This window comes from Salvelinus fontinalis, chromosome 10 (assembly GCF_029448725.1).
Source record: "Salvelinus fontinalis isolate EN_2023a chromosome 10, ASM2944872v1, whole genome shotgun sequence".
In the NCBI taxonomy this organism is placed as follows: Eukaryota; Metazoa; Chordata; class Actinopteri; order Salmoniformes; family Salmonidae; genus Salvelinus; species Salvelinus fontinalis.
In genome coordinates, this window is record NC_074674.1 from 49,561,063 (window position 1) to 49,582,312 (window position 21,250).

General features: G+C 44.6%; 26 non-coding genes across 26 annotated transcripts; all 26 read left to right on the forward strand.

The window, feature by feature from the left end:
• The first annotated feature begins 143 nt into the window (after nt 1–143).
• On the forward strand, nt 144–225 carry trnas-gcu (transfer RNA serine (anticodon GCU)). The gene has a single exon. It is a non-coding gene; the product is annotated as a tRNA-Ser (tRNA).
• A 479-nt stretch (nt 226–704) lies between these two features.
• On the forward strand, nt 705–786 carry trnas-gcu (transfer RNA serine (anticodon GCU)). The gene has a single exon. It is a non-coding gene; the product is annotated as a tRNA-Ser (tRNA).
• Nucleotides 787–1,816: 1,030 nt separating this feature from the next.
• On the forward strand, nt 1,817–1,898 carry trnas-gcu (transfer RNA serine (anticodon GCU)). The gene has a single exon. It is a non-coding gene; the product is annotated as a tRNA-Ser (tRNA).
• A 478-nt stretch (nt 1,899–2,376) lies between these two features.
• Nucleotides 2,377–2,458, forward strand: trnas-gcu (transfer RNA serine (anticodon GCU)). The gene has a single exon. It is a non-coding gene; the product is annotated as a tRNA-Ser (tRNA).
• A 477-nt stretch (nt 2,459–2,935) lies between these two features.
• Nucleotides 2,936–3,017, forward strand: trnas-gcu (transfer RNA serine (anticodon GCU)). Its single transcript has one exon. It is a non-coding gene; the product is annotated as a tRNA-Ser (tRNA).
• A 477-nt stretch (nt 3,018–3,494) lies between these two features.
• Nucleotides 3,495–3,576, forward strand: trnas-gcu (transfer RNA serine (anticodon GCU)). The gene has a single exon. It is a non-coding gene; the product is annotated as a tRNA-Ser (tRNA).
• A 477-nt stretch (nt 3,577–4,053) lies between these two features.
• Nucleotides 4,054–4,135, forward strand: trnas-gcu (transfer RNA serine (anticodon GCU)). Its single transcript has one exon. It is a non-coding gene; the product is annotated as a tRNA-Ser (tRNA).
• Nucleotides 4,136–4,612: 477 nt separating this feature from the next.
• Nucleotides 4,613–4,694, forward strand: trnas-gcu (transfer RNA serine (anticodon GCU)). Its single transcript has one exon. It is a non-coding gene; the product is annotated as a tRNA-Ser (tRNA).
• A 1,038-nt stretch (nt 4,695–5,732) lies between these two features.
• On the forward strand, nt 5,733–5,814 carry trnas-gcu (transfer RNA serine (anticodon GCU)). Its single transcript has one exon. It is a non-coding gene; the product is annotated as a tRNA-Ser (tRNA).
• Nucleotides 5,815–6,291: 477 nt separating this feature from the next.
• On the forward strand, nt 6,292–6,373 carry trnas-gcu (transfer RNA serine (anticodon GCU)). Its single transcript has one exon. It is a non-coding gene; the product is annotated as a tRNA-Ser (tRNA).
• Nucleotides 6,374–7,411: 1,038 nt separating this feature from the next.
• Nucleotides 7,412–7,493, forward strand: trnas-gcu (transfer RNA serine (anticodon GCU)). The gene has a single exon. It is a non-coding gene; the product is annotated as a tRNA-Ser (tRNA).
• A 1,596-nt stretch (nt 7,494–9,089) lies between these two features.
• trnas-gcu (transfer RNA serine (anticodon GCU)) lies at nt 9,090–9,171 on the forward strand. The gene has a single exon. It is a non-coding gene; the product is annotated as a tRNA-Ser (tRNA).
• A 477-nt stretch (nt 9,172–9,648) lies between these two features.
• On the forward strand, nt 9,649–9,730 carry trnat-ggu (transfer RNA threonine (anticodon GGU)). The gene has a single exon. It is a non-coding gene; the product is annotated as a tRNA-Thr (tRNA).
• Nucleotides 9,731–10,208: 478 nt separating this feature from the next.
• Nucleotides 10,209–10,290, forward strand: trnar-ucu (transfer RNA arginine (anticodon UCU)). The gene has a single exon. It is a non-coding gene; the product is annotated as a tRNA-Arg (tRNA).
• A 1,038-nt stretch (nt 10,291–11,328) lies between these two features.
• On the forward strand, nt 11,329–11,410 carry trnas-gcu (transfer RNA serine (anticodon GCU)). Its single transcript has one exon. It is a non-coding gene; the product is annotated as a tRNA-Ser (tRNA).
• A 477-nt stretch (nt 11,411–11,887) lies between these two features.
• trnas-gcu (transfer RNA serine (anticodon GCU)) lies at nt 11,888–11,969 on the forward strand. The gene has a single exon. It is a non-coding gene; the product is annotated as a tRNA-Ser (tRNA).
• A 477-nt stretch (nt 11,970–12,446) lies between these two features.
• On the forward strand, nt 12,447–12,528 carry trnas-gcu (transfer RNA serine (anticodon GCU)). Its single transcript has one exon. It is a non-coding gene; the product is annotated as a tRNA-Ser (tRNA).
• Nucleotides 12,529–13,006: 478 nt separating this feature from the next.
• trnas-gcu (transfer RNA serine (anticodon GCU)) lies at nt 13,007–13,088 on the forward strand. The gene has a single exon. It is a non-coding gene; the product is annotated as a tRNA-Ser (tRNA).
• A 477-nt stretch (nt 13,089–13,565) lies between these two features.
• On the forward strand, nt 13,566–13,647 carry trnas-gcu (transfer RNA serine (anticodon GCU)). Its single transcript has one exon. It is a non-coding gene; the product is annotated as a tRNA-Ser (tRNA).
• Nucleotides 13,648–14,684: 1,037 nt separating this feature from the next.
• trnas-gcu (transfer RNA serine (anticodon GCU)) lies at nt 14,685–14,766 on the forward strand. The gene has a single exon. It is a non-coding gene; the product is annotated as a tRNA-Ser (tRNA).
• A 2,155-nt stretch (nt 14,767–16,921) lies between these two features.
• On the forward strand, nt 16,922–17,003 carry trnas-gcu (transfer RNA serine (anticodon GCU)). The gene has a single exon. It is a non-coding gene; the product is annotated as a tRNA-Ser (tRNA).
• Nucleotides 17,004–18,039: 1,036 nt separating this feature from the next.
• On the forward strand, nt 18,040–18,121 carry trnas-gcu (transfer RNA serine (anticodon GCU)). The gene has a single exon. It is a non-coding gene; the product is annotated as a tRNA-Ser (tRNA).
• Nucleotides 18,122–18,598: 477 nt separating this feature from the next.
• trnas-gcu (transfer RNA serine (anticodon GCU)) lies at nt 18,599–18,680 on the forward strand. Its single transcript has one exon. It is a non-coding gene; the product is annotated as a tRNA-Ser (tRNA).
• A 1,036-nt stretch (nt 18,681–19,716) lies between these two features.
• Nucleotides 19,717–19,798, forward strand: trnas-gcu (transfer RNA serine (anticodon GCU)). The gene has a single exon. It is a non-coding gene; the product is annotated as a tRNA-Ser (tRNA).
• A 477-nt stretch (nt 19,799–20,275) lies between these two features.
• Nucleotides 20,276–20,357, forward strand: trnas-gcu (transfer RNA serine (anticodon GCU)). The gene has a single exon. It is a non-coding gene; the product is annotated as a tRNA-Ser (tRNA).
• Nucleotides 20,358–20,835: 478 nt separating this feature from the next.
• On the forward strand, nt 20,836–20,917 carry trnas-gcu (transfer RNA serine (anticodon GCU)). Its single transcript has one exon. It is a non-coding gene; the product is annotated as a tRNA-Ser (tRNA).
• Nucleotides 20,918–21,250: the final 333 nt, after the last annotated feature.

Genomic DNA, 21,250 nt, shown 5'->3' on the forward strand with positions numbered 1-21,250 from the left:
GCCTGACAACACATTTTTTAAATGTCTCGATGGGATCGACACATGGCCCTGCAATTGCTATGCTTAACTTTCATTGATTTCAATCAAGGGTTTAAATACAGCAACTACAATTTGTGGGGGCAACTGCCACAAGCAGGAAAAAGGATGAGGTGGCCGAGTGGTTAAGGCGATGGACTGCTAATCCATTGTGCTATCCACGCATGGGTTCGAATCCCATCCTCATCGGACCTACAATGAAAGTTTGGTTTTGTATGGCATTGGAAGATTTTGACTCTGGCAAACACTGATAAGATGGCCCACTGCGACCACGAAAGCACAGGACTTGGTATCTGAGTGGTGAAGCCGATGAACTACATGTGTGGATTGGAACACAAACATCTTCGCAAAACAGATGTTTTGTCTTCTCTTGCATGGCCCCACATGAATATAGAATCCCTGCACAATCCTAGAGCAAACTGATAAGATTCAGGAATTGAAGAATAGCTTTACCAAGGGCAACCCCAACGGTGGGATTTGAACCGAAACCTCCCCACACTTAATCAAGCACTGTACACCTTTCGGCCTGACAACACAATTGTTAAATGTCTCGATGGGATCGACACATGGCCCTGCAATTGCTATGCTTAACTCTCTTTGATTTCAATCAAGGGTTTAAATTACAGCAACTACAGTTTGTGGGGGCAACTGCCACAAGACTGAAAAAAGATGAGGTGGTCGAGTGGTTAAGGCGATGGACTGCTAATCCATTGTGCTATGCACGCATGGGTTCGAATCCCATCCTCATCGTGTGCACAAAAAAAGATTGGTTTTGTATGGCATTGGAAGATTTTGACTCTGGCAAACATTGATAAGATGGCCCACTGCCACCGCGAAAGCACAGGACTTGGTATCTGAGTGGTGAAGCCGATGAACTACATGTGTGGATTGGAACACAAACATCTTCGCAAAACAGATGTTTTTTCTTCTCTTGCATGGCCCCACATGAATATAGAATCCCTGCACAATCCTAGAGCGACTGATAAGATTCAGAAATTGAAGAATAGCTTTACCAAGGGCAACCTCAACGGTGGGATATGAACCGAAACCTCCCCACACTTAATCAAGCACTGTAGACCACTCGGCCTGACAACACATTTTTTAAATGTCTCGATGGGATCGACACATGGCCCTGCAATTGCTATGCTTAACTTTCATTGATTTCAATCAAGGGTTTAAATACAGCAACTACAATTTGTGGGGGCAACTGCCACAAGTAGGAAAAAGGATGAGGTGGCCGAGTGGTTAAGGCGATGGACTGCTAATCCATTGTGCTATGCAGGCATGGGTTCGAATCTCATCGTGTGCACAAAATAAATTTGTTTTTGTATGGCATTGGAAGATTTTGAATCTGGCAAACACTGATAAGATGGCCCACTGCCACCGTGAAAGCACAGGACTTGGTATCTGAGTGGTGAAGCCGATGAACTACATGTGTGGATTGGAACACAAACATCTTCGCAAAACCGATGTTTTTTCTTCTCTTGCATGGCCCCACATGAATATAGAATCCCTGCACAATGCTAGAGCGACTGATAAGATTCAGAAATTGAAGAATAGCTTTACCAAGGGCAACCTCAACGGTGGGATATGAACCGAAACCTCCCCACACTTAATCAAGCACTGTAGACAACTCTGCCTGACAACACAATTTTTAAATGTCTCGATGGGATCGACACATGGCCCTGCAATTGCTATGCTTAACTTTCATTGATTTCAATCAAGGGTTTAAATACAGCAACTACAATTTGTGGGGGCAACTGCCACACCCAGGAAAAAGGATGAGGTGGCCGAGTGGTTAAGGCGATGGACTGCTAATCCCTTGTGCTATGCACGCATGGGTTCGAATCCCATCCTCATCGTACCTACAAAAAAACTTTGGTTTTGTATGGCATTGGAAGATTTTGACTCTGGCAAACACTGATAAGATGGCCCACTGCCACCGCGAAAGCACAGGACTTGGTATCTGAGTGGTGAAGCCGATGAACTACTTGTGTGGATTGGAACACAAACATCTTCGCAAAACAGATGTTTTGTCTTCTCTTGCATGGCCCCACATGAATATAGAATCCCTGCACAATCCTAGAGCGACTGATAAGATTCAGGAATTGAAGAATAGCTTTACCAAGGGCAACCCCAAATGTGGGATTTGAACCGAAACCTCCCCACACTTAATCAAGCACTGTACACCTTTCGGCCTGACAACACAATTGTTAAATGTCTCGATGGGATCGACACATGGCCCTGCAATTGCTATGCTTAACTCTCTTTGATTTCAATCAAGGGTTTAAATTACAGCAACTACAGTTTGTGGGGGCAACTGCCACAAGACTGAAAAAAGATGAGGTGGTCGAGTGGTTAAGGCGATGGACTGCTAATCCATTGTGCTATGCACGCATGGGTTCGAATCCCATCCTCATCGTGTGCACAAAAAAAGATTGGTTTTGTATGGCATTGGAAGATTTTGACTCTGGCAAACACTGATAAGATGGCCCACTGCCACCGCGAAAGCACAGGACTTGGTATCTGAGTGGTGAAGCCGATGAACTACATGTGTGGATTGGAACACAAACATCTTCGCAAAACAGATGTTTTGTCTTCTCTTGCATGGCCCCACATGAATATAGAATCCCTGCACAATCCTAGAGCGACTGATAAGATTCAGAAATGGAAGAATAGCTTTACCAAGGGCAACCTCAACGGTGGGATATGAACCGAAACCTCCCCACACTTAATCAAGCACTGTAGACCACTCGGCCTGACAACACATTTTTTAAATGTCTCGATGGGATCGACACATGGCCCTGCAATTGCTATGCTTAACTTTCATTGATTTCAATCAAGGGTTTAATTACAGCAACTACAGTTTGTGGGGGCAACTGCCAAAAGCAGGAACAAGGATGAGGTGGCTGAGTGGTTAAGGCGATGGACTGCTAATCCATTGTGCTATGCATGCATGGGTTCGAATCCCATCCTCATCGTGTGCTCAAAAAAAGATTGGTTTTGTATGGCATTGGAAGATTTTGACTCTGGCAAACGTTGATAAGATGGCCCACTGCCACCGCGAAAGCACAGGACTTGGTATCTGAGTGGTGAAGCCGATGAACTACATGTGTGGATTGGAACACAAACATCTTCGCAAAACAGATGTTTTGTCTTCTCTTGCATGGCCCCACATGAATATAGAATCCCTGCACAATGCTAGAGCGACTGATAAGATTCAGAAATTGAAGAATAGCTTTACCAAGGGCAACCTCAACGGTGGGATGTGAACCGAAACCTCCCCACACTTAATCAAGCACTGTAGACAACTCTGCCTGACAACACAATTTTTAAATGTCTCGATGGGATCGACACATGGCCCTGCAATTGCTATGCTTAACTTTCATTGATTTCAATCAAGGGTTTAAATACAGCAACTACAATTTGTGGGGGCAACTGCCACAAGCAGGAAAAAGGATGAGGTGGCCGAGTGGTTAAAGCGATGGATTGCTAATCCATTGTGCTATGCACGCATGGGTTCGAATCCCATCCTCATCGTACCTACAATGAAAGTTTGGTTTTGTATGGCATTGGAAGATTTTGACTCTGGCAAACACTGATAAGATGGCCCACTGCCACCGCGAAAGCACAGGACTTGGTATCTGAGTGGTGAAGCCGATGAACTACATGTGTGGATTGGATCACAAACATGTTCGCACAACAGATGTTTTTTCTTCTCTTGCATGGCCCGACGTGAATATAGAATCCCTGCACAATCCTATAGCGACTGATAAGATTCAGAAATTGAAGAATAGCTTTACCAAGGGCAACCTCAACGGTGGGATTTGAACCGAAACCTCCCCACACTTAATCAAGCACTGTAGACCACTCGGCCTGACAACACATTTTTTAAATGTCTCGATGAGATCGACACATGGCCCTGCAATTGCTATGCTTAACTTTCATTGATTTCAATCAAGGGTTTAAATACAGCAACTACAATTTGTGGGGGCAACTGCCACACCCAGGAAAAAGGATGAGGTGGCCGAGTGGTTAAGGCGATGGACTGCTAATCCATTGTGCTATGCACGCATGAGTTCGAATCCCATCCTCATCGTACCTACAAAAAAACTTTGGTTTTGTATGGCATTGGAAGATTTTGACTCTGGCAAACACTGATAAGATGGCCCACTGCCACTGCGAAAGCACAGGACTTGGTATCTGAGTGGTGAAGCCGATGAACTACATGTGTGGATTGGATCACAAACATGTTCGCACAACAGATGTTTTTTCTTCTCTTGCATGGCCCGACGTGAATATAGAATCCCTGCACAATCCTATAGCGACTGATAAGATTCAGAAATTGAAGAATAGCTTTACCAAGGGCAACCTCAACGGTGGGATTTGAACCGAAACCTCCCCACACTTAATCAAGCACTGTAGACCACTCGGCCTGACAACACATTTTTTAAATGTCTCGATGAGATCGACACAAGGCCCTGCAATTGCTATGCTTAACTTTCATTGATTTCAATCAAGGGTTTAAATACAGCAACTACAGTTTGTGGGGGCAACTGCCACCGGCAGAAAAAAGAATGAGGTGGCTGAGTGGTTAAGGCGATGGACTGCTAATCCATTGTGCTATGCACGCATGGGTTCGAATCCCATCCTCATCGTACCTACAATGAAAGTTTGGTTTTGTATGGCATTGGAAGATTTTGACTCTGGCAAACACTGATAAGATGGCCCACTGCGACCACGAAAGCACAGGACTTGGTATCTGAGTGGTGAAGCCGATGAACTACATGTGTGGATTGGAACACAAACATCTTCGCAAAACAGATGTTTTGTCTTCTCTTGCATGGCCCCACATGAATATAGAATCCCTGCACAATCCTAGAGCAAACTGATAAGATTCAGGAATTGAAGAATAGCTTTACCAAGGGCAACCCCAACGGTGGGATTTGAACCGAAACCTCCCCACACTTAATCAAGCACTGTAAACCATTCGGCCTGACAACACAATTGTTAAATGTCTCGATGGGATCGACACATGGCCCTGCAATTGCTATGCTTAACTCTCTTTGATTTCAATCAAGGGTTTAAATTACAGCAACTACAGTTTGTGGGGGCAACTGCCACCGGCAGAAAAAAGAATGAGGTGGCTGAGTGGTTAAGGCGATGGACTGCTAATCCATTGTGCTATGCACGCGTGGGTTTGAATCCCATCCTCATCGTACCTACAAAAAAACTTTGGTTTTGTATGGCATTGGAAGATTTTGACTCTGGCAAACACTGATAAGATGGCCCACTGCGACCGCGAAAGCACAGGACTTGGTATCTGAGTGGTGAAGCCGATGAACTACATGTGTCCATTGGAACACAAACATGTTCGCACAACAGATGTTTTTTCTTCTCTTGCATGGCCCCACGTGAATATAGAATCCCTGCACAATCCTATAGCGACTGATAAGATTCAGGAATTGAAGAATAGCTTTACCAAGGGCAACCTCAACGGTGGGATTTGAACCGAAAACTCCCCACACTTAATCAAGCACTGTAGACCACTCGGCCTGACAACACATTTTTTAAATGTCTCGATGGGATCGACACATGGCCCTGCAATTGCTATGCTTAACTTTCATTGATTTCAATCAAGGGTTAAATTTCAGCAACTACAGTTTGTGGGGGCAACTGCCACATGCAGGAATAAGGATGAGGTGGCCGAGTGGTAAAGGCGATGGACTGCTAATCCATTGTGCTATGCACGCATGGGTTCGAATCCCATCCTCATCGTTCCTACAAAAAAACTTTGGTTTTGTATGGCATTGGAAGATTTTGACTCTGGCAAACATTGATAAGATGGCCCACTGCCACCGCGAAAGCACAGGACTTGGTATCTGAGTGGTGAAGCCGATGAACTACATGTGTGGATTGGAACACAAACATCTTCGCAAAACAGATGTTTTTTCTTCTCTTGCATGGCCCCACATGAATATAGAATCCCTGCACAATCCTAGAGCGACTGATAAGATTCAGAAATTGAAGAATAGCTTTACCAAGGGCAACCTCAACGGTGGGATATGAACCGAAACCTCCCCACACTTAATCAAGCACTGTAGACAACTCTGCCTGACAACACATTTGTTAAATGTCTCGATGGGATCGACACATGGCCCTGCAATTGCTATGCTTAACTTTCATTGATTTCAATCAAGGGTTTAAATACAGCAACTACAATTTGTGGGGGCAACTGCCACAAGCAGGAAAAAGGATGAGGTGGCTGAGTGGTTAAGGCGATGGACTGCTAATCCATTGTGCTATGCACGCATGGGTTCGAATCCCATCCTCATCGTACCTACAATGAAAGTTTGGTTTTGTATGGCATTGGAAGATTTTGACTCTGGCAAACACTGATAAGATGGCCCACTGCGACCACGAAAGCACAGGACTTGGTATCTGAGTGGTGAAGCCGATGAACTACATGTGTGGATTGGAACACAAACATCTTCGCAAAACAGATGTTTTGTCTTCTCTTGCATGGCCCCACATGAATATAGAATCCCTGCACAATCCTAGAACAAACTGATAAGATTCAGGAATTGAAGAATAGCTTTACCAAGGGCAACCCCAACGGTGGGATTTGAACCGAAACCTCCCCACACTTAATCAAGCACTGTAAACCATTCGGCCTGACAACACAATTGTTAAATGTCTCGATGGGATCGACACATGGCCCTGCAATTGCTATGCTTAACTCTCTTTGATTTCAATCAAGGGTTTAAATTACAGCAACTACAGTTTGTGGGGGCAACTGCCACCGGCAGAAAAAAGAATGAGGTGGCTGAGTGGTTAAGGCGATGGACTGCTAATCCATTGTGCTATGCACGCGTGGGTTTGAATCCCATCCTCATCGTACCTACAAAAAAACTTTGGTTTTGTATGGCATTGGAAGATTTTGACTCTGGCAAACACTGATAAGATGGCCCACTGCGACCGCGAAAGCACAGGACTTGGTATCTGAGTGGTGAAGCCGATGAACTACATGTGTCCATTGGAACACAAACATGTTCGCACAACAGATGTTTTTTCTTCTCTTGCATGGCCCCACGTGAATATAGAATCCCTGCACAATCCTATAGCGACTGATAAGATTCAGGAATTGAAGAATAGCTTTACCAAGGGCAACCTCAACGGTGGGATTTGAACCGAAAACTCCCCACACTTAATCAAGCACTGTAGACCACTCGGCCTGACAACACATTTTTTAAATGTCTCGATGGGATCGACACATGGCCCTGCAATTGCTATGCTTAACTTTCATTGATTTCAATCAAGGGTTAAATTTCAGCAACTACAGTTTGTGGGGGCAACTGCCACATGCAGGAATAAGGATGAGGTGGCCGAGTGGTAAAGGCGATGGACTGCTAATCCATTGTGCTATGCACGCATGGGTTCGAATCCCATCCTCATCGTTCCTACAAAAAAACTTTGGTTTTGTATGGCATTGGAAGATTTTGACTCTGGCAAACATTGATAAGATGGCCCACTGCCACCGCGAAAGCACAGGACTTGGTATCTGAGTGGTGAAGCCGATGAACTACATGTGTGGATTGGAACACAAACATCTTCGCAAAACAGATGTTTTTTCTTCTCTTGCATGGCCCCACATGAATATAGAATCCCTGCACAATCCTAGAGCGACTGATAAGATTCAGAAATTGAAGAATAGCTTTACCAAGGGCAACCTCAACGGTGGGATATGAACCGAAACCTCCCCACACTTAATCAAGCACTGTAGACAACTCTGCCTGACAACACATTTGTTAAATGTCTCGATGGGATCGACACATGGCCCTGCAATTGCTATGCTTAACTTTCATTGATTTCAATCAAGGGTTTAAATACAGCAACTACAATTTGTGGGGGCAACTGCCACAAGCAGGAAAAAGGATGAAGTGGCCGAGTGGTTAAGGGGATGGACTGCTAATCCATTGTGCTATGCATGCATGGGTTCGAATCCCATCCTCATCGTACCTACAATAAAACTTTGGTTTTGTATGGCATTGGAAGATTTTGACTCTGGCAAACACTGATAAGATGGCCCACTGCCACCGCGAAAGCACAGGACTTGCTATCTGAGTGGTGAAGCCGATGAACTACATGTGTGGATTGGAACACAAACATCTTCGCATAACAGATGTTTTTTCTTCTCTTGCATGGCCCCACATGAATATAGAATCCCTGCACAATCCTAGAGCGACTGATAAGATTCAGAAATTGAAGAATAGCTTTACCAAGGGCAACCTCAACGGTGGGATATGAACCGAAACCTCCCCACACTTAATCAAGCACTGTAGACCACTCGGCCTGACAACACATTTTTTAAATGTCCCGATGGAATCGACACATGGCCCTGCAATTGTTATTCTTAACTTTCATTGATTTCAATCAAGGGTTTAAATACAGCAACTACAATTTGTGGGGGCAACTGCCACAACCAGGACAAAGGATGAGGTGGCCGAGTGGTTAAGGCGATGGATTGCTAATCCATTGTGCTATGCACGCATCGGTTCGAATCCCATCCTCATCGTACCTACAATGAAAGTTTGGTTTTGTATGGCATTGGAAGATTTTGACTCTGGCCAACACTGATAAGATGGCCCCCTGCGACCACGAAAGCACAGGACTTGGTATCTGAGTGGTGAAGCCGATGAACTACATGTGTGGATTGGAACACAAACATCTTCGCAAAACAGATGTTTTGTCTTCTCTTGCATGGCCCCACATGAATAAAGAATCCCTGCACAATAATAGAGCAAACTGATAAGATTCAGGAATTGAAGAATAGCTTTACCAAGGGCAACCTCAACGGTGGGATATGAACCGAAACCTCCCCACACTTAATCAAGCACTGTAGACCACTCGGCCTGACAACACATTTTTTAAATGTCTCGATGGAATCGACACATGGCCCTGCAATTGTTATTCTTAACTTTCATTGATTTCAATCAAGGGTTTAAATACAGCAACTACAATTTGTGGGGGCAACTGCCACAACCAGGAAAAAGGATGAGGTGGCCGAGTGGTTAAGGCGATGGATTGCTAATCCATTGTCCTATGCACGCATGGGTTCGAATCCCATCCTCATCGTACCTACAAAAAAACTTTGGTTTTGTATGGCATTGGAAGATTTTGACTCTGGCAAACATTGATAAGATGGCCCACTGCCACCGCGAAAGCACAGGACTTGGTATCTGAGTGGTGAAGCCGATGAACTACATGTGTGGATTGGAACACAAACATCTTCGCAAAACAGATGTTTTTTCTTCTCTTGCATGGCCCCACATGGATATAGAATCCCTGCACAATCCTAGAGCGACTGATAAGATTCAGAAATTGAAGAATAGCTTTACCAAGGGCAACCTCAACGGTGGGATATGAACCGAAACCTCCCCACACTTAATCAAGCACTGTAGACCACTCGGCCTGACAACACATTTTTTAAATGTCTCGATGGGATCGACACATGGCCCTGCAATTGCTATGCTTAACTTTCATTGATTTCAATCAAGGCTTTAAATACAGCAACTACAATTTGTGGGGGCAACTGCCAAAAGCAGGAATAAGGATGAGGTGGCCGAGTGGTTAAGGCGATGGACTGGTAATCCATTGTGCTATGCACGCATCGGTTCGAATCCCATCCTCATCGTACCTACAATGAAAGTTTGGTTTTGTATGGCATTGGAAGATTTTGACTCTGGCCAACACTGATAAGATGGCCCCCTGCGACCACGAAAGCACAGGACTTGGTATCTGAGTGGTGAAGCCGATGAACTACATGTGTGGATTGGAACACAAACATCTTCGCAAAACAGATGTTTTGTCTTCTCTTGCATGGCCCCACATGAATAAAGAATCCCTGCACAATAATAGAGCAAACTGATAAGATTCAGGAATTGAAGAATAGCTTTACCAAGGGCAACCCCAACGGTGGGATTTGAACCGAAACCTCCCCACACTTAATCAAGCACTGTAGACCACTCGGCCTGACAACACAATTTTTAAATGTCTCGATGGGATCGACACATGGCCCTGCAATTGCTATGCTTAACTTTCATTGATTTCAATCAAGGGTTTAAATACAGCAACTACAATTTGTGGGGGCAACTGCCACAAGCAGGAAAAAGGATGAGGTGGCCGAGTGGTTAAGGGGATGGACTTCTAATCCATTGTGCTATGCATGCATGGGTTCGAATCCAATCCTCATCGTACCTACAATAAAACTTTGGTTTTGTATGGCATTGGAAGATTTTGACTCTGGTAAACACTGATAAGATGGCCCACTGCGACCACGAAAGCACAGGACTTGGTATCTGAGTGGTGAAGCCGATGAACTACATGTGTGGATTGGAACACAAACATCTTCGCAAAACAGATGTTTTGTCTTCTCTTGCATGGCCCCACATGAATATAGAATCCCTGCACAATCCTAGAGCAAACTGATAAGATTCAGGAATTGAAGAATAGCTTTACCAAGGGCAACCTCAACGGTGGGATTTGAACCGAAACCTCCCCACACTTAATCAAGCACTGTACACCACTCGGCCTGACAACACAATTGTTAAATATCTCGATGGGATCGACTCATGGCCCTGCAATTGCTATGCTTAACTCTCTTTGATTTCAATCAAGGGTTTAAATTACAGCAACTACAGTTTGTGGGGGCAACTGCCACCGGCAGAAAATAGAATGAGGTGGCTGAGTGGTTAAGGCGATGGACTGCTAATCCATTGTGCTATGCACGCATGGGTTTGAATCCCATCCTCATCGTACCTACAAAAAAACTTTGGTTTTGTATGGCATTGGAAGATTTTGACTCTGGCAAACACTGATAAGATGGCCCACTGCGACCGCGAAAGCACAGGACTTGGTATCTGAGTGGTGAAGCCGATGAACTACATGTGTCCATTGGAACACAAACATGTTCGCACAACAGATGTTTTTTCTTCTCTTGCATGGCCCCACGTGAATATAGAATCCCTGCACAATCCTATAGCGACTGATAAGATTCAGGAATTGAAGAATAGCTTTACCAAGGGCAACCTCAACGGTGGGATTTGAACCGAAAACTCCCCACACTTAATCAAGCACTGTAGACCACTCGGCCTGACAACACATTTTTTAAATGTCTCGATGGGATCGACACATGGCCCTGCAATTGCTATGCTTAACTTTCATTGATTTCAATCAAGGGTTAAATTTCAGCAACTACAGTTTGTGGGGGCAACTGCCACAAGCAGGAATAAGGATGAGGTGGCCGAGTGGTAAAGGCGATGGACTGCTAATCCATTGTGCTATGCACGCATGGGTTCGAATCCCATCCTCATCGTACCTACAATAAAACTTTGGTTTTGTATGGCATTGGAAGATTTTGACTCTGGCAAACACTGATAAGATGGCCCACTGCCACCGCGAAAGCACAGGACTTGGTATCTGAGTGGTGAAGCCGATGAACTACATGTGTGGATTGGAACACAAACATCTTCGCATAACAGATGTTTTTTCTTCTCTTGCATGGCCCCACATGAATATAGAATCCCTGCACAATCCTAGAGCGACTGATAAGATTCAGAAATTGAAGAATAGCTTTACCAAGGGCAACCTCAACGGTGGGATATGAACCGAAACCTCCCCACACTTAATCAAGCACTGTAGACCACTCGGCCTGACAACACATTTTTTAAATGTCTCGATGGAATCGACACATGGCCCTGCAATTGTTATTCTTAACCTTCATTGATTTCAATCAAGGGTTTAAATACAGCAACTACAATTTGTGGGGGCAACTGCCACAACCAGGAAAAAAGATGAGGTGGCCGAGTGGTTAAGGCGATGGATTGCTAATCCATTGTCCTATGCACGCATGGGTTCGAATCCCATCCTCATCGTACCTACAAAAAAACTTTGGTTTTGTATGGCATTGGAAGATTTTGACTCTGGCAAACATTGATAAGATGGCCCACTGCCACCGCGAAAGCACAGGACTTGGTATCTGAGTGGTGAAGCCGATGAACTACATGTGTGGATTGGAACACAAACATCTTCGCAAAACAGATGTTTTTTCTTCTCTTGCATGGCCCCACATGGATATAGAATCCCTGCACAATCCTAGAGCGACTGATAAGATTCAGAAATTGAAGAATAGCTTTACCAAGGGCAACCTCAACGGTGGGATATGAACCGAAACCTCCCCACACTTAATCAAGCACTGTAGACCACTCGGCCTGACAACACATTTTTTAAATGTCTCGATGGGATCGACACATGGCCCTGCAATTGCTATGCTTAACTTTCATTGATTTCAATCAAGGGTTTAAATACAGCAACTACAATTTGTGGGGGCAACTGCCAAAAGCAGGAATAAGGATGAGGTGGCCGAGTGGTTAAGGCGATGGACTGCTAATCCATTGTGCTATGCACGCATCGGTTCGAATCCCATCCTCATCGTACCTACAATGAAAGTTTGGTTTTGTATGGCATTGGAAGATTTTGACTCTGGCCAACACTGATAAGATGGCCCCCTGCGACCACGAAAGCACAGGACTTGGTATCTGAGTGGTGAAGCCGATGAACTACATGTGTGGATTGGAACACAAACATCTTCGCAAAACAGATGTTTTGTCTTCTCTTGCATGGCCCCACATGAATAAAGAATCCCTGCACAATAATAGAGCAAACTGATAAGATTCAGGAATTGAAGAATAGCTTTACCAAGGGCAACCCCAACGGTGGGATTTGAACCGAAACCTCCCCACACTTAATCAAGCACTGTAGACCACTCGGCCTGACAACACAATTTTTAAATGTCTCGATGGGATCGACACATGGCCCTGCAATTGCTATGCTTAACTTTCATTGATTTCAATCAAGGGTTTAAATACAGCAACTACAATTTGTGGGGGCAACTGCCACAACCAGGAAAAAGGATGAGGTGGCCGAGTGGTTAAGGCGATGGATTGCTAATCCATTGTCCTATGCACGCATGGGTTCGAATCCCATCCTCATCGTACCTACAAAAAAACTTTGGTTTTGTATGGCATTGGAAGATTTTGACTCTGGCAAACATTGATAAGATGGCCCACTGCCACCGCGAAAGCACAGGACTTGGTATCTGAGTGGTGAAGCCGATGAACTACATGTGTGGATTGGAACACAAACATCTTCGCAAAACAGATGTTTTTTCTTCTCTTGCATGGCCCCACATGGATATAGAATCCCTGCACAATCCTAGAGCGACTGATAAGATTCAGAAATTGAAGAATAGCTTTACCAAGGGCAACCTCAACGGTGGGATATGAACCGAAACCTCCCCACACTTAATCAAGCACTGTAGACCACTCGGCCTGACAACACATTTTTTAAATGTCTCGATGGGATCGACACATGGCCCTGCAATTGCTATGCTTAACTTTCATTGATTTCAATCAAGGGTTTAAATACAGCAACTACAATTTGTGGGGGCAACTGCCAAAAGCAGGAATAAGGATGAGGTGGCCGAGTGGTTAAGGCGATGGACTGCTAATCCATTGTGCTATGCACGCATCGGTTCGAATCCCATCCTCATCGTACCTACAATGAAAGTTTGGTTTTGTATGGCATTGGAAGATTTTGACTCTGGCCAACACTGATAAGATGGCCCCCTGCGACCACGAAAGCACAGGACTTGGTATCTGAGTGGTGAAGCCGATGAACTACATGTGTGGATTGGAACACAAACATCTTCGCAAAACAGATGTTTTGTCTTCTCTTGCATGGCCCCACATGAATAAAGAATCCCTGCACAATAATAGAGCAAACTGATAAGATTCAGGAATTGAAGAATAGCTTTACCAAGGGCAACCCCAACGGTGGGATTTGAACCGAAACCTCCCCACACTTAATCAAGCACTGTACACCATTCGGCCTGACAACACAATTGTTAAATGTCTCGATGGGATCGACACATGGCCCTGCAATTGCTATGCTTAACTTTCATTGATTTCAATCAAGGGTTTAAATACAGCAACTACAATTTGTGGGGGCAACTGCCAAAAGCAGGAATAAGGATGAGGAGGCCGAGTGGTTAAGGCGATGGACAGCTAATCCATTGTGCTATGCACGCATTGGTTCGAATCTTATCCTCATCGTACCTACAAAAAAACTTTGGTTTTGTATGGCATTGGAAGATTTTGACTCTGGCAAACATTGATAAGATGGCCCACTGCCACCGCGAAAGCACAGGACTTGGTATCTGAGTGGTGAAGCCGATGAACTACATGTGTGGATTGGAACACAAACATCTTCGCAAAACAGATGTTTTTTCTTCTCTTGCATGGCCCCACATGAATATAGAATCCCTGCACAATCCTAGAGCGACTGATAAGATTCAGAAATTGAAGAATAGCTTTACCAAGGGCAACCTCAACGGTGGGATATGAACCGAAACCTCCCCACACTTAATCAAGCACTGTAGACCACTCGGCCTGACAACACATTTTTTAAATGTCTCGATGGGATCGACACATGGCCCTGCAATTGCTATGCTTAACTTTCATTGATTTCAATCAAGGGTTTAAATACAGCAACTACAATTTGTGGGGGCAACTGCCAAAAGTAGGAATAAGGATGAGGTGGCCGAGTGGTTAAGGCGATGGACTGCTAATCCATTGTGCTATGCACGCATCGGTTCGAATCCCATCCTCATCGTACCTATAATGAAAGTTTGGTTTTGTATGGCATTGGAAGATTTTGACTCTGGCCAACACTGATAAGATGGCCCCCTGCGACCACGAAAGCACAGGACTTGGTATCTGAGTGGTGAAGCCGATGAACTACATGTGTGGATTGGAACACAAACATCTTCGCAAAACAGATGTTTTGTCTTCTCTTGCATGGCCCCACATGAATAAAGAATCCCTGCACAATAATAGAGCAAACTGATAAGATTCAGGAATTGAAGAATAGCTTTACCAAGGGCAACCCCAACGGTGGGATTTGAACCGAAACCTCCCCACACTTAATCAAGCACTGTACACCATTCGGCCTGACAACACAATTGTTAAATGTCTCGATGGGATCGACACATGGCCCTGCAATTGCTATGCTTAACTTTCATTGATTTCAATCAAGGGTTTAAATACAGCAACTACAATTTGTGGGGGCAACTGCCAAAAGCAGGAATAAGGATGAGGAGGCCGAGTGGTTAAGGCGATGGACAGCTAATCCATTGTGCTATGCACGCATTGGTTCGAATCTTATCCTCATCGTACCTACAAAAAAACTTTGGTTTTGTATGGCATTGGAAGATTTTGACTCTAGCAAACACTGATAAGATGGCCCACTGCGACCGCGAAAGCACAGGACTTGGTATCTGAGTGGTGAAGCCGATGAACTACATGTGTCCATTGGAACACAAACATCTTCGCAAAACAGATGTTTTTTCTTCTCTTGCATGGCCCCACATGAATATAGAATCCCTGCACAATCCTAGAGCGACTGATAAGATTCAGAAATTGAAGAATAGCTTTACCAAGGGCAACCTCAACGGTGGGATATGAACCGAAACCTCCCCACACTTAATCAAGCACTGTAGACCACTCGGCCTGACAACACATTTTTTAAATGTCTCGATGGGATCGACACATGGCCCTGCAATTGCTATGCTTAACTTTCATTGATTTCAATCAAGGGTTTAAATACAGCAACTACAATTTGTGGGGGCAACTGCCACAACCAGTAAAAAGGATGAGGTGGCCGAGTGGTTAAGGGGATGGATTGCTAATCCGTTGTGCTATGCACGCATGGGTTCGAATCCCATCCTCATCGTACCTACAAAAAAACTTTGGTTTTGTATGGCATTGGAAGATTTTGACTCTGGCAAACACTGATAAGATGGCCCACTGCCACCGCGAAAGCACAGGACTTGGTATCTGAGTGGTGAAGCCGATGAACTACATGTGTGGATTGGAACACAAACATCTTCGCAAAACAGATGTTTTTTCTTCTCTTGCATGGCCCCACATGAATATAGAATCCCTGCACAATCCTAGAGCGACTGATAAGATTCAGAAATTGAAGAATAGCTTTACCAAGGGCAACCTCAACGGTGGGATATGAACCGAAACCTCCCCACACTTAATCAAGCACTGTAGACCACTCGGCCTGACAACACATTTTTTAAATGTCTCGATGGGATCGACACATGGCCCTGCAATTGCTATGCTTAACTTTCATTGATTTCAATCAAGGGTTTAAATACAGCAACTACAGTTTGTGGGGGCAACTGCCACAACCAGTAAAAAGGATGAGGTGGCCGAGTGGTTAAGGGGATGGACTGCTAATCCTTTGTGCTATGCATGCATGGGTTCGAATCCCATCCTCATCGTACCTACAAAAAAACTTTGCTTTTGTATGGCATTGGAAGATTTTGACTCTAGCAAACACTGATAAGATGGCCCACTGCGACCGCGAAAGCACAGGACTTGGTATCTGAGTGGTGAAGCCGATGAACTACATGTGTGGATTGGAACACAATCATCTTCGCAAAACAGATGTTTTTTCTTCTCTTGCATGGCCCCACGTGAATATAGAATCCCTGCACAATCCTATAGCGACTGATAAGATTCAGGAATTGAAGAATAGCTTTACCAAGGGCAACCTCAACGGTGGGATTTGAACCGAAACCTCCCCACACTTAATCAAGCACTGTAGACCACTCGGCCTGACAACACATTTTTTAAATGTCTCGATGGGATCGACACATGGCCCTGCAATTGCTATGCTTAACTTTCATTGAGTTCAATCAAGGGTTAAATTACAGCAACTACAGTTTGTGGGGGCAACTGCCACAAGGAGGAAAAAGGATGAGGTGGCCGAGTGGTTAAGGCGATGGACTGCTAATCCATTGTGCTATGCACGCATGGGTTCGAATCCCATCCTCATCGTGTGCACAAAACAAATTTGGTTTTGTATGGCATTGGAAGATTTTGACTCTGGCAAACACTGATAAGATGGCCCACTGCCACCGCGAAAGCACAGGACTTGGTATCTGAGTGGTGAAGCCGATGAACTACATGTGTGGATTGGAACACAAACATCTTCGCAAAACAGATGTTTTTTCTTCTCTTGCATGGCCCCACATGAATATAGAATCCCTGCACAATCCTAGAGCGACTGATAAGATTCAGAAATTGAAGAATAGCTTTACCAAGGGCAACCTCAACGGTGGGATATGAACCGAAACCTCCCCACACTTAATCAAGCACTGTAGACCACTCGGCCTGACAACACATTTTTTAAATGTCTCGATGGGATCGACACATGGCCCTGCAATTGCTATGCTTAACTTTCATTGATTTCAATCAAGGGTTTAAATACAGCAACTACAGTTTGTGGGGGCAACTGCCACAAGCAGTAAAAAGGATGAGGTGTCCGAGTGGTTAAGGGGATGGACTGCTAATCCTTTGTGCTATGCACGCATGGGTTCGAATCCCATCCTCATCGTACCTACAAAAAAACTTTGGTTTTGTATGGCATTGGAAGATTTTGACTCTAGCAAACACTGATAAGATGGCCCACTGCGACCGCGAAAGCACAGGACTTGGTATCTGAGTGGTGAAGCCGATGAACTACATGTGTCCATTGGAACACAAACATCTTCGCACAACAGATGTTTTTTCTTCTCTTGCATGGCTCCACGTGAATATAGAATCCCTGCACAATCCTAGAGCGACTGATAAGATTCAGGAATTGAAGAATAGCTTTACCAAGGGCAACCTCAACGGTGGGATTTGAACCGAAACCTCCCCACACTTAATCAAGCACTGTAGACCACTCGGTCTGACAACACATTTTTTAAATGTCTCGATGGGATCGACACATGGCCCTGCAATTGCTATGCTTAACTTTCATTGATTTCAATCAAGGGTTAAATTACAGCAACTACAGTTTGTGGGGGCAACTGCCACAAGCAGGAACAAGGATGAGGTGGCTGAGTGGTTAAGGCGATGGACTGCTAATCCATTGTGCTATGCACGCATGGGTTCGAATCCCATCCTCATCGTGTGTACAAAATAAAATTGGTTTTGTATGGCATTGGAAGATTTTGACTCTGGCAAACACTGATAAGATGGCCCACTGCCACCGCGAAAGCACAGGACTTGGTATCTGAGTGGTGAAGCCGATGAACTACATGTGTGGATTGGAACACGAACATCTTCGCAAAACAGATGTTTTTTCTTCTCTTGCATGGCCCCACATGAATATAGAATCCCTGCACAATCCTAGAGCGACTGATAAGATTCAGGAATTGAAGAATAGCTTTACCAAGGGCAACCTCAACGGTGGGATTTGAACCGAAACCTCCCCACACTTAATCAAGCACTGTAGACCACTCGGCCTGACAACACATTTTTTAAATGTCTCAATGGGATCGACACATGGCCCTGCAATTGCTATGCTTAACTTTCATTGATTTCAATCAAGGGTTAAATTACAGCAACTACAGTTTGTGGGGGCAACTGCCACAAGCAGGAACAAGGATGAGGTGGCCGAGTGGTTAAGGCGATGGACTGCTAATCCATTGTGCTTTGCACGCATGGGTTCGAATCCCATCCTCAGCGTGTGCACAAATTAAATTTGGTTTTGTATTGCATTGGAAGATTTTGACTCTGGCAAACACTGATAAGATGGCCCACTGCGACCGCAAAAGCACAGGACTTGGTATCTGAGTGGTGAAGCCGATGAACTACATGTGTCCATTGGAACACAAACATCTTCGCACAACAGATGTTTTTTCTTCTCTTGCATGGCCCCACGTGAATATAGAATCCCTGCACAATCCTAGAGCGACTGATAAGATTCAGAAATTGAAGAATAGCTTTACCAAGGGCAACCTCAACGGTGGGATTTGAACCGAAACCTCCCCACACTTAATCAAGCACTGTAGACTACTCGGCCTGACAACACATTTTTTAAATGTCTCGATGGGATCGACACATGGCCCTGCAATTGCTATGCTTAACTTTCATTGATTTCAATCAAGGGTTTAAATACAGCAACTACAATTTGTGGGGGCAACTGCCACAACCAGTAACAAGGATGAGGTGGACGAGGGGTTAAGGCGATGGACTGCTAATCCTTTGTGCTTTGCACGCATGGGTTCGAATCCCATCCTCATCGTACCTACAAAAAAATTTTGGTTTTGTATGGCATTGGAAGATTTTGACTCTAGCAAACACTGATAAGATGGCCCACTGCGACCGCAAAAGCACAGGACTTGGTATCTGAGTGGTGAAGCCGATGAACTACATGTGTCCATTGGAACACAAACATCTTCGCACAACAGATGTTTTTTCTTCTCTTGCATGGCCCCACGTGAATATAGAATCCCTGCACAATCCTAGAGCGACTGATAAGATTCAGGAATTGAAGAATAGCTTTACCAAGGGCAACCTCAAATGTGGGATTTGAACCGAAACCTCCCCACACTTAATCAAGCACTGTAGACCACTCGGCCTGACAACACATTTTTTAAATGTCTCGATGGGATCGACACATGGCCCTGCAATTGCTATGCTTAACTTTCATTGATTTCAATCAAGGGTTAAATTACAGCAACTACAGTTTGTGGGGGCAACTGCCACAAGCAGGAACAAGGATGAGGTGGCCGAGTGGTTAAGGCGATGGACTGCTAATCCATTGTGCTATGGACGCATGGGTTCGAATCCCATCCTCATCGTGTGCACAAATTAAATTTGGTTTTGTATGGCATTGGAAGATTTTGACTCTGGCAAACACTGATAAGATGGCCCACTGCCACCGCGAAAGCACAGGACTTGGTATCTGAGTGGTGAAGCCGATGAACTACATGTGTGGATTGGAACACAAACATCTTCGCAAAACAGATGTTTTTTCTTCTCTTGCATGGCCCCACATGAATATAGAATCCCTGCACAATCCTAGAGCGACTGATAAGATTCAGAAATTGAAGAATAGCTTTACCAAGGGCAACCTCAACGGTGGGATATGAACCGAAACCTCCCCACACTTAATCAAGCACTGTAGACTACTCTGCCTGACAACACATTTTTTAAATGTCTCGATGGGATCGACACATGGCCCTGCAATTGCTATGCTTAACTTTCATTGATTTCAATCAAGGGTTTAAATACAGCAACTACAATTTGTGGGGGCAACTGCCACAACCAGTAAAAAGGATGAGGTGGCCGAGTGGTTAAGGCGATGGACTGCTAATCCATTGTGCTATGCACGCATGGGTTCGAATCCCATCCTCATCGCACCTACAAAAAAAATTTGGTTTTGTATGGCATTGGAAGATTTTGACTCTGGCAAACACTGATAAGATGGCCCACTGCCACCGCGAAAGCACAGGACTTGGTATCTGAGTGGTGAAGCCGATGAACTACATGTGTGGATTGGAACACAAACATCTTCGCAAAACAGATGTTTTTTCTTCTCTTGCATGGCCCCACATGAATATAGAATCCCTGCACAATCCTAGAGCGACTGATAAGATTCAGAAATTGAAGAATAGCTTTACCAAGGGTTAACCTCAACGGTGGGATATGAACCGAAACCTCCCCACACTTAATCAAGCACTGTAGACCACTCGGCCTGACAACACATTTTTTAAATGTCTCGATGGGATCGACACATGGCCCTGCAATTGCTATGCTTAACTTTCATTGATTTCAATCAAGGGTTAAATTACAGCAACTACAGTTTGTGGGGGCAACTGCCACAAGCAGGAACAAGGATGAGGTGGCCGAGTGGTTAAGGCGATGGACTGCTAATCCATTGTGCTTTGCACGCATGGGTTCGAATCCCATCCTCATCGTACCTACAAAAAAATGTTGGTTTTGTATGGCATTGGAAGATTTTGACTCTAGCAAACACTGATAAGATGGCCCACTGCGACCGCAAAAGCACAAGACTTGGTATCTGAGTGGTGAAGCCGATGAACTACATGTGTCCATTGGAACACAAACATCTTCGCACAACAGATGTTTTTTCTTCTCTTGCATGGCCCCACGTGAATATAGAATCCCTGCACAATCCTAGAGCGACTGATAAGATTCAGGAATTGAAGAATAGCTTTACCAAGGGCAACCTCAAATGTGGGATTTGAACCGAAACCTCCCCACACTTAATCAAGCACTGTAGACCACTC